Below are 8,742 nucleotides of genomic sequence, written 5' to 3'. Positions count from 1 at the left end.
TCTTATGCTTGGAAGTGAACCTGAGCAGCTTTTAAGGAACAATAGTGATAATGTTATTTCCAAAGCAGGTCATGGTTGTGATACAAAATGAAGATGAAGCACTATGAGGTGGAACACTGAATGCCAGAACAGACTGCTATATAAATACCAAAATGACAAATACCAAAATAGTTTAAACCATTTAGTTACTCTTTTTTCTGAGATAGGTCTTTTTCATAAAGTCTTGATCCTTGTTGTTGTAGTGCTAATGAGGCCTTCAACCAAAACTGCATTAGACTATTTTCTGTGTCTTTGTGGAAATTACTGATTTGGAAAACTAACATGAATCACTGCATGTATCAGTTCTCTTCTCTGTTTCAAGGAATAAAATTATTTCTTCTTTCTCACTCCAAATTTCTGTTTTGGAGTGAGCCCTCTCTCATTTTTAAACTAATTTGAAAGATTAAACATTAAAATGTCTGATAGCCATATTTATGTCACTTTTCTTAATATTCCTTACCCTGAGTACGAGACAGCAATTCTACCTGCTCTTCTTAGAAGATGGGATATTATCTAATTGTACAAATTGAAGAAAAAATCCCATGTAAACCTGTTTTGAAAAAAACAAAATTGAACTCTCTGCTGACAGTTTTAGTGGAATCCTTGAAATGGTTTCTTACATAGAATTACATTCTCTATATAAATTTATCCTTTTATGAGTTCTCTAGGAAATTATTTAGATAATACTGTAAACTATAGAGTGTGTAGTGGGATTTGAGCTGGTCAGCACACTGGATTTTTTTTCCCATTCAAAACGGAAAGAAACCTAATTTTATGAAACAAAAACTTGCAATACCTTTCGCCCTACCTACAACAGACATTCAACACAGACAGTTGAGAATTATTTTTCAAACTATTTCCAGCTAATTGTGGCTGAGAATATTCCTGCTGATTTCTGCTATTATAATCTTTTTGGAGCAGAAAAGTTTAAGAAGGCACAACACAGTCTTTACCAGTTTCTAGAATTACAGTTTGCTTAAAAAGGCACATTAATCTTATATGCTAAACAATTAAGAATTTTTTAGTTTTCCAAGCAAATAAGCATGGAAAATGTAGCCTTAAAAAGACTTTAACATAAGTACCCCTACTGCAAAGCATTTGAGGTGAGTTACAGTGCAGGTGTTCTTTATTAGCATGAAAGATTTTGAGAAGTTCTTATGACCTATAAAGGAAAGCAAAAATATGATTACTAGAGAGTTTTGTTTGCTATTTTCCTACAAGGCTTTTTTTGCCAATTACTAAGTCAAGTTATTTTGATACCAAATATTTTTATAAAGTATTTGCAAGGTTATGCTGTAACTCTGTGGCCTTAATGATAATCTTAATATAAACTTGAAGTAAATTTGAAGGAACATGAGTTGGTGTAGCTAAGAAAAATGTAAATCTCAAGCTATTCATCCATCCAGTTAAAAATCACAGAATCACAAAATATTCTGAGTTGGAAGGCACCCACAGGGATCATTGAGTCTGGGTCTCAAGTCAGTGGCCTGAATAGGGATCGAACACACAGCCTTATTAGCACCATGCTCTAACCAACAAGTAGATAAGATATGGTTATCTTTTGAACTTTGGGACATTTCTTCAGGAAATTTGTTTATTACTCAGGAACTATTAAACCTGGCTATTTTAGAAGTAAATAAGAGAAAGGAAGTAAAAACTTGAAAGAAAAATAAAAGAAGGGCTTGAAATTAAGCTCTTCTTATTCCTGATTCTGTTGGGTTTTTTTAAATTTAATAAGTCTGTGACTCAGAAATAATTCCAGCATCTCTGTAAAGTGTTAGAGAAAAAATCAGTCTTATGTTAGGGTCCAGTCAGTTCACATACACAGATGTCCCACAGCGACAGGGTGACATTTCCCAGTATAAAAATCCTACAAAACAAGATCAGGGTAAGGTTTCCTTCCTAAGGGAAGTCTGCTGCAAAGCTTGTTAAATGACATCTCCACCTTAACAGTGTTTTCACACATATGAAACAAGACAGATGATCACAGCCACCAGCTGACCAGGACTGATCAGCCTCATACCAGGCCTTTCCTGCAATTTGTACACACAAACATATTAATGTTTATACATTGTGTATACATATTAATGTCTATACATTATACATGTTGGAACTGATGGTCTAAGGATTGCTAGCAATGTCCATCTCTTTCTACTTTGCTTAGTACAAGAGTGGGTCTTCCTCACTGTCTCTTTTCCTATTCTGTTCAGTCTGGTGCTTAAAGTCTGGAAAAATATAAAAGGATGTGGGGATAAAAAGAAAAGAAACCCAGTCATTCTTTTTAATAAGAGGTAGAATCTGCTGGGAAAGAACAAATAAAAAAGTTCATGAAATTAGGTAAAAAGCTGCTGATGGAAGAACTGAGTTCACATACATTTTTTGATGATTTGTTTCTAAGTGATATTACTGACATGTAGCAATTCAACACATGAAGAAACCCATACTGACAAAATTCTTTCATGTTTTACAAAATATCATTTTTGTTTATTTGTCTGATACCCCTTAAAGACTGAATCATGATGTTCTCAGCATCAAGCCATGTCACTGTGGAGGAATATTTGATCTGCAGTCAAAATTGCTGGTTTTGTGAATCAAGGTCTAGTGCCCAATGGCATCACCATTCACACCCCTTTATTTAAAGAACCATGTGCTGAAAGAAATGTGGGCCACTAAAACTAGTAATATTCCTAATCATCTCATTTGTCTTAATACCACAGGTGTCCCTGAGGAAAAAAAACAAAGGGGGCAAGTATCCTCTAAATATCTATGACTGTGCAGGGGAAAAAAAGCAAATTTTCATAATCTTTACTCTCCAGGAGTCAGAGAACACTCAGCTTTAAATTGAAATGCCTAAACAAATTATCAAATTCCTACATTTTTTTTAAGAAAAAACTCCAAACCAAAGCAAAGAGACTTCACATGAGACACCAGGCTCAAACTAACACTGAAGTTCTAGAGACTTTGCTGCATTCTTTGTCTGCAGAACTGGTGTCCTATGCATCAAAAGTGTGACCTGATTAGCCACTGATATGGCTGATGCATCTGAAAGGGAGGCTGACTTATCCGTAAATTAGCTTAAAAACATCCTTTTACTATCAAAACTAATAATAAGGTTTGGTTGCCGGTTGCATTAATATTCCGATTGAGTCATTTGAACCTATTGAGTTATTGATTCAAATTTAATTGTGGCATTAACTTGATATTTACACTGTTTAAATGTAATTAGCTCTAAGAAAGATCAGGAAATTTACATAATAAAAATATTATTGAAGAAACATCTTTTTCCTCATATTTTCATATGAAACTGGCTATTCTGTCAACATATTATAGTATCAAAGCTCAAAGACAAAGAGAACTTTAATTAAAAATTCTGTAATCACACATTTTTACTAACTAGCTGCTATCTAGTCTTGTTATAATGGCAAAACCCAAATGTCCACTCAATTACCCATTTATGTCCCTAGTCAAAATAGTTATGAAAGTTGGTTAAAGATTTAATATACAAAAATATAAAAATGATGAAATTCTTTCTGTAATAATATTAATTTCTTTCACACTGAATCCTTAAATAATGTTATTTTTCCTACAAGTTTTGTAAGAAATTGGGAATGGGTGGAAGTTTTTGGCAAAATCCAAACTATGCTTTCACTATTAGTCTTGTGAAGACATGAAGTAAACTGTAATCTCCAGATAAGTGAACTAAACCCAAAGTTTAGAATCAGAAATTATTTTTTCTTTATATGACAGCTGTATTTTTTTTTTTTATTTAGGCCAATACATAGAAACAACAAAATCAGGAGGAATTCATTGCCTAAACTGATAAGTGCCCATTGACAGGTTTGCTTTATATTTGGCCTTTCTAAACAACATGGTCATTATTTTAAAAGAGCAATAATCCAGATGAGAAACATACTAATGGAGAAAATATCCAAGAGGTCCCAGAGTCAGATACATGCACAAGAAAGACATGAAAATATGTTATCTATAAAAGTATAAAAGAACTTCACTTGACTTGCATGACTTTTTGTATCAAGCATGCTACAGCAGTCTTTTGATTCTAATATGAAACTCTAGTAAGGATCATTGCACTAATGCATGAGGATTTGTGATAATGTTGCAGAAATTTTACTGTCAAAACTGAACTGCAGTGTAATGACTTTTGTTATCATGGTTTCTAAGAACTATTCAACATGAATTGACCCTACATATGTTTTACTGCAATAATATGTCAGTTATTCAGAAAGTAAAAAAAAAAAAAAGAAGCAGGAATTAATAGACTCCCTCTCCCCAAAATATGATTATAATGTGGCCACCTGAAGATACCAGGTAGTAAATATGAGAATGGATGTTTTACTTATATTTTAATGCACTTATAATTTGCATTATAGTTTTCAATAAAACTAAGTGAACAAACCAAATTGTCAATATTTTGCAAGACAAGGCCACTTGCAGTGTTAAGGACAGATAGCAGATAGAAGTAAATAGGCTCTTAACTTATAAAGACATATCATACCTCTATGTTTCAGATCTTTAACTAGGAACAAAAGCTGATGTCTATAATACAACCATTGGCACATCAGCACAATACACTGGAAGCATCAAATTTGACCCATGTTATAGATATTCTAAGATTATTCAGTACAAAACGGAAGACATTTTAAATATCTAGATTTGTTTTTAAAGTATAATCATATTCCTGGTGCTAATATGTCAGCCCACTGAGATTTCCAGAAGAAACTGCTGTTTAATATTTTCAGGGAAGAAGCTCTATTATGCAAGATATTGTTAATTGCAAATTCTACCACATAGTGATCCATCTATAAATCTTTTACGTGCAGGATTTTGCCACACCAAAATGTACATGCAAAAACTAATAACCTATCAACATTACAAGCCACCCCCCTCCCAATCCATTAAAAAATCCCCAACACATGCTCAAAACCAAATGTTTAGAGGAAATACTAGGAAATACTAAATAGAATGTATTTAAATGTAATATCAATATCCATTATAGTTAATTCCAAAGTAATCTTTGAAAAATTGAATGGATAATTCATGTTTTAATAAAGATTGCACATTCAACATGCCAGACATGCTGTTGATCAGTGGAATTCATAGATATAAGGTATATAGAGAGTGTTTTCCAGTAGGTAAGCTACTAAGAGGAAAAATAATTGAGGGTAAGAGTATCTCAAGGTAAAGAACTATAGGGAAATACTTGTTTAGAATGATATTTGATCAAATTAAACATTAGAATCATAGAATGGTTTTGGTTGGAAGGGACCCTTAGAGACCATCTAGTTCCAACTCCCCTGTTATGGGCAGGGACACCTTCCAGGTTGCCCAAATCCCCATCCAACTTGGCCTTGGGCGTTTTAGCTAAAATGAAGAAAAAGAAAATAATAAAACAAACAAACAAACAAAAATCCACCAAAAATAAGTTGCCTACTACACTAGCACTTGTAAAATTGGTTTTCCATTTTGAGTACTTTTGTATACATAGGGAAGAAATGTCTCAGGAATTAAGTAGGGATGAACACATTTTCTTCTTGAATATTCATGTCATTGCCATAGTGTACATGTAATACAGAGCACCAAGAAAAATCATTACTTTGATACTCCTCCAGAATTGATTTTCTGTTGCTGTTGTAATTTGCTTATTAGCAAAATCTCACAAAGAGAATGTATCTTCTTTTTATAGGTAATGTATATCATCAGCATGTTTTTTTTTCCTATTGCTGTAGTTCCTAAATACTTCCTTCATGTTAGAATGGTAGGAATGTTTTGATAGTTGGACTATGTATTCATTGAGCAAAAGGAAGATTTGTCAAATGGGATTTAGATTAAGTTGTCTCTGTAATACTTAAATTAATATTGCAAAGAGATTTTCTCTTCTTTCTACAATAACACTTATGGACTGTCCAAAGTTCTAAAGTCATTACCATCACTGATTCCTATGGCAAGCCTAGTATATGTATTTTAAAGCTGATTATAAGCTCCTATAGAATTGCAACATCCTCATCACCATTTTATTAATGAAAAAGACTTTTAAAAGAAATTATTATATATCAAATTATTATATAGCACTGCTGATGAACTAGATCCTGTTGGTATTGCATTTCTATTTTACTATATTTTACTATGTTTATTTTATTGTATTGAAATTGAGAAGGAAGAAAGCAATAACACATGCCAACTCATTTGCAATTTTCTTTTGCTTCCAGACTACATCGAGATGCATGATAATATCATCAATACTATGTCCAGAAGAGGTAAATTGTTGAGAGAAAAATCTGTTTCACAAATATTACCAAGAACCACTAAATTCTGAGAATGCAGAAGCCAGATATTCTTACATTCAGAGAAATACCCAGTTGATAACCTTACATAGATATATTTCTCTGTAGAAAGGCTTAAAGAGAGTATACTGTAATTCTACATTCAGAAAAAAATACTTTAAATTCCTGGTATAATTCCTGCTGAATTTAAATGACAACACTCCTGTCATTACCTCTGCTATCATATCAACAGAACATAATTTAGACTAACTTGGTGAAGAAACATAGGTAATTACTTCCTCTTTTTGAGTTTTAAATCTCCAACTTGTTCCCCAAATATGGTTATCCCTAAGAACATAGGTCTTAAAATCAATTTTGTTATGAAATACAGAAGACCTATATAGTTAACAAGAACATCTGGGAAGGGATTTTCTTATTTATATTTGTCAGAAGCAAACTGAACGCAGTGAATTTTACAATGCAGGACTAACTGTGGTGGTAAGAAGAAATAAGCAATGAAAATATGGGTATAAGATATAAAATGGGTTGCTAAACGTAAAGTACTAGCAAATAATCTGAATTGTACATCTAATTTATAATTTGAACACTTCTTCACTGTTCTTTGAGAAAATAGATTGAAATATCAATGTATCAGAATCAATATATGCTTCCTGCCTAGGACCTGAGTCAAAGAATTTTCCTCCCTGAAACTTTGGTGTGACAGGAAGGTCTGTGAACATGATAACTTAAATGCATATTAATTTGACATTGAAAGCAAGCAATAATCTGATTAAAATACCTGATTATATTTAACTGATCACAGTTGGTAATAATAGGCTTTTATTTTGATAGCAACATATAAAGACAAGAAAAATAAACAGAAAATACTTTTTCTGTCAGTCGGGATTACATTACTACAACAAAGTTCTGCATTATTACTTGGCTTAGGTTTCACAGTACTGATAATTAAAAAAAAAAAAAAGAAATATTAATTTAAAAACTTAGATGAATTGCTCTGTAAAAATAATAAAAACCCCCACCACAGCAAGCAAGCAAAAATTAAAATATGAAAGGGTGAAATAGCCAAGAAGAAAAGAATTTGGGTGATAGCACTGCCGGTATTCTACTATTATTAAGTAGCTATAATGAAGAAGTGCATTTTAGAGAAGAGATAAATTAATTGAATGAGTGATATTAGCACTTTACCTGCTGACAGCCTCTGACATCATCTCCCACCCTGATACTATTTTCACAGATTTCCATGAGAGCTGTTTTACTGTTTAAATAGGAGTTTTGAAAGGTTTGATACTCTTGAGATAACCACAGGTTTTCTTTAATTATTTGATCCAGAAAACCCTAAAGAGAAAAGCATTTGGTTACACTTACTGGAAAATACCTTTCTAAGGAATATAATTCTAGGTCACTTACACAGTTTCTCTGAACCATTCACATATGAACATCTGCAAAAGATAGATGACAAGATTATGGTCCCAGTGAAAGAAATGGAAAAACTGCAAATGAACTTTGAGTGGTTAGGATTTTTCTGAATGTATTTGTAGTAAAGTATGTTATTAATAAATTATTTGTACAGAAAATTACAATGCAAATAGTTACAGTAGTAACTACTAAAAAGAATATATGCTCACATCCTTTATTTTACTACAGAAGACCTTACTGCATAAAAACAAGAATCTTAATTTCCAGAGAATACATCATATTTATTCATACATTTTACTTTTCCTAACTCGGAGTTTCCAACTTGTTAGTAAAGATGAAACAATTAAATACCTGTATGTTTCCGTAATATTTTTAATGTTTCCCGCTTGATTTTAAAGACTTATATAATGTTTGAATCTCATAGTCTAATACCAGGTGAAGCTGTTTGGAATGTATGCTTCTGTATTCAGAAACATTTCCATTCCTTTAAATCTGGTTTTGGTTGAGCTTTCTCTGATTATAGTGCATGATATTGCATGATTTTTGACACAGAATTCTATATTAATTTTCATTATTTTTCCATTAAAAACCACTTAGGGGAAAGAGAGCCCAGGTAGACTTTTAATCATAAGTTAGTTGACTTTGTCACTACTCGACATTCAGAACTTCTTTTAATTTTATCACTATAAAACAACAGGATGACTGATTTCCATACTTCAAAACATTTCTTCAAATATATTTTAAATGTACAGACTTAAAGCGCATGTTTAAAAACAACATGGCTAGTCACTGAGTGCTACTCAGCTGAGACGAGCACAAAAAGCCCCCATCAAGCAAGTGTGAAACTCATGAAATTTGTGTATTTTTTGCCAGTTATATCTGGGAGGTATTTCTGTTAAAAGCATGTGTACATTATAAGGTGGAGTGGAGTTTACATTTATCAGTTTGTAGAAGCCTGGGCCAGCTAAGCCCAAATGTCCGTGTGATG

Source organism: Lonchura striata, chromosome 1 (assembly GCF_046129695.1).
Source record: "Lonchura striata isolate bLonStr1 chromosome 1, bLonStr1.mat, whole genome shotgun sequence".
In the NCBI taxonomy this organism is placed as follows: domain Eukaryota; kingdom Metazoa; phylum Chordata; class Aves; order Passeriformes; family Estrildidae; genus Lonchura; species Lonchura striata.
The sequence above is the reverse complement of the archived record's forward strand: the minus strand, read 5'-3'. Positions refer to the sequence as shown.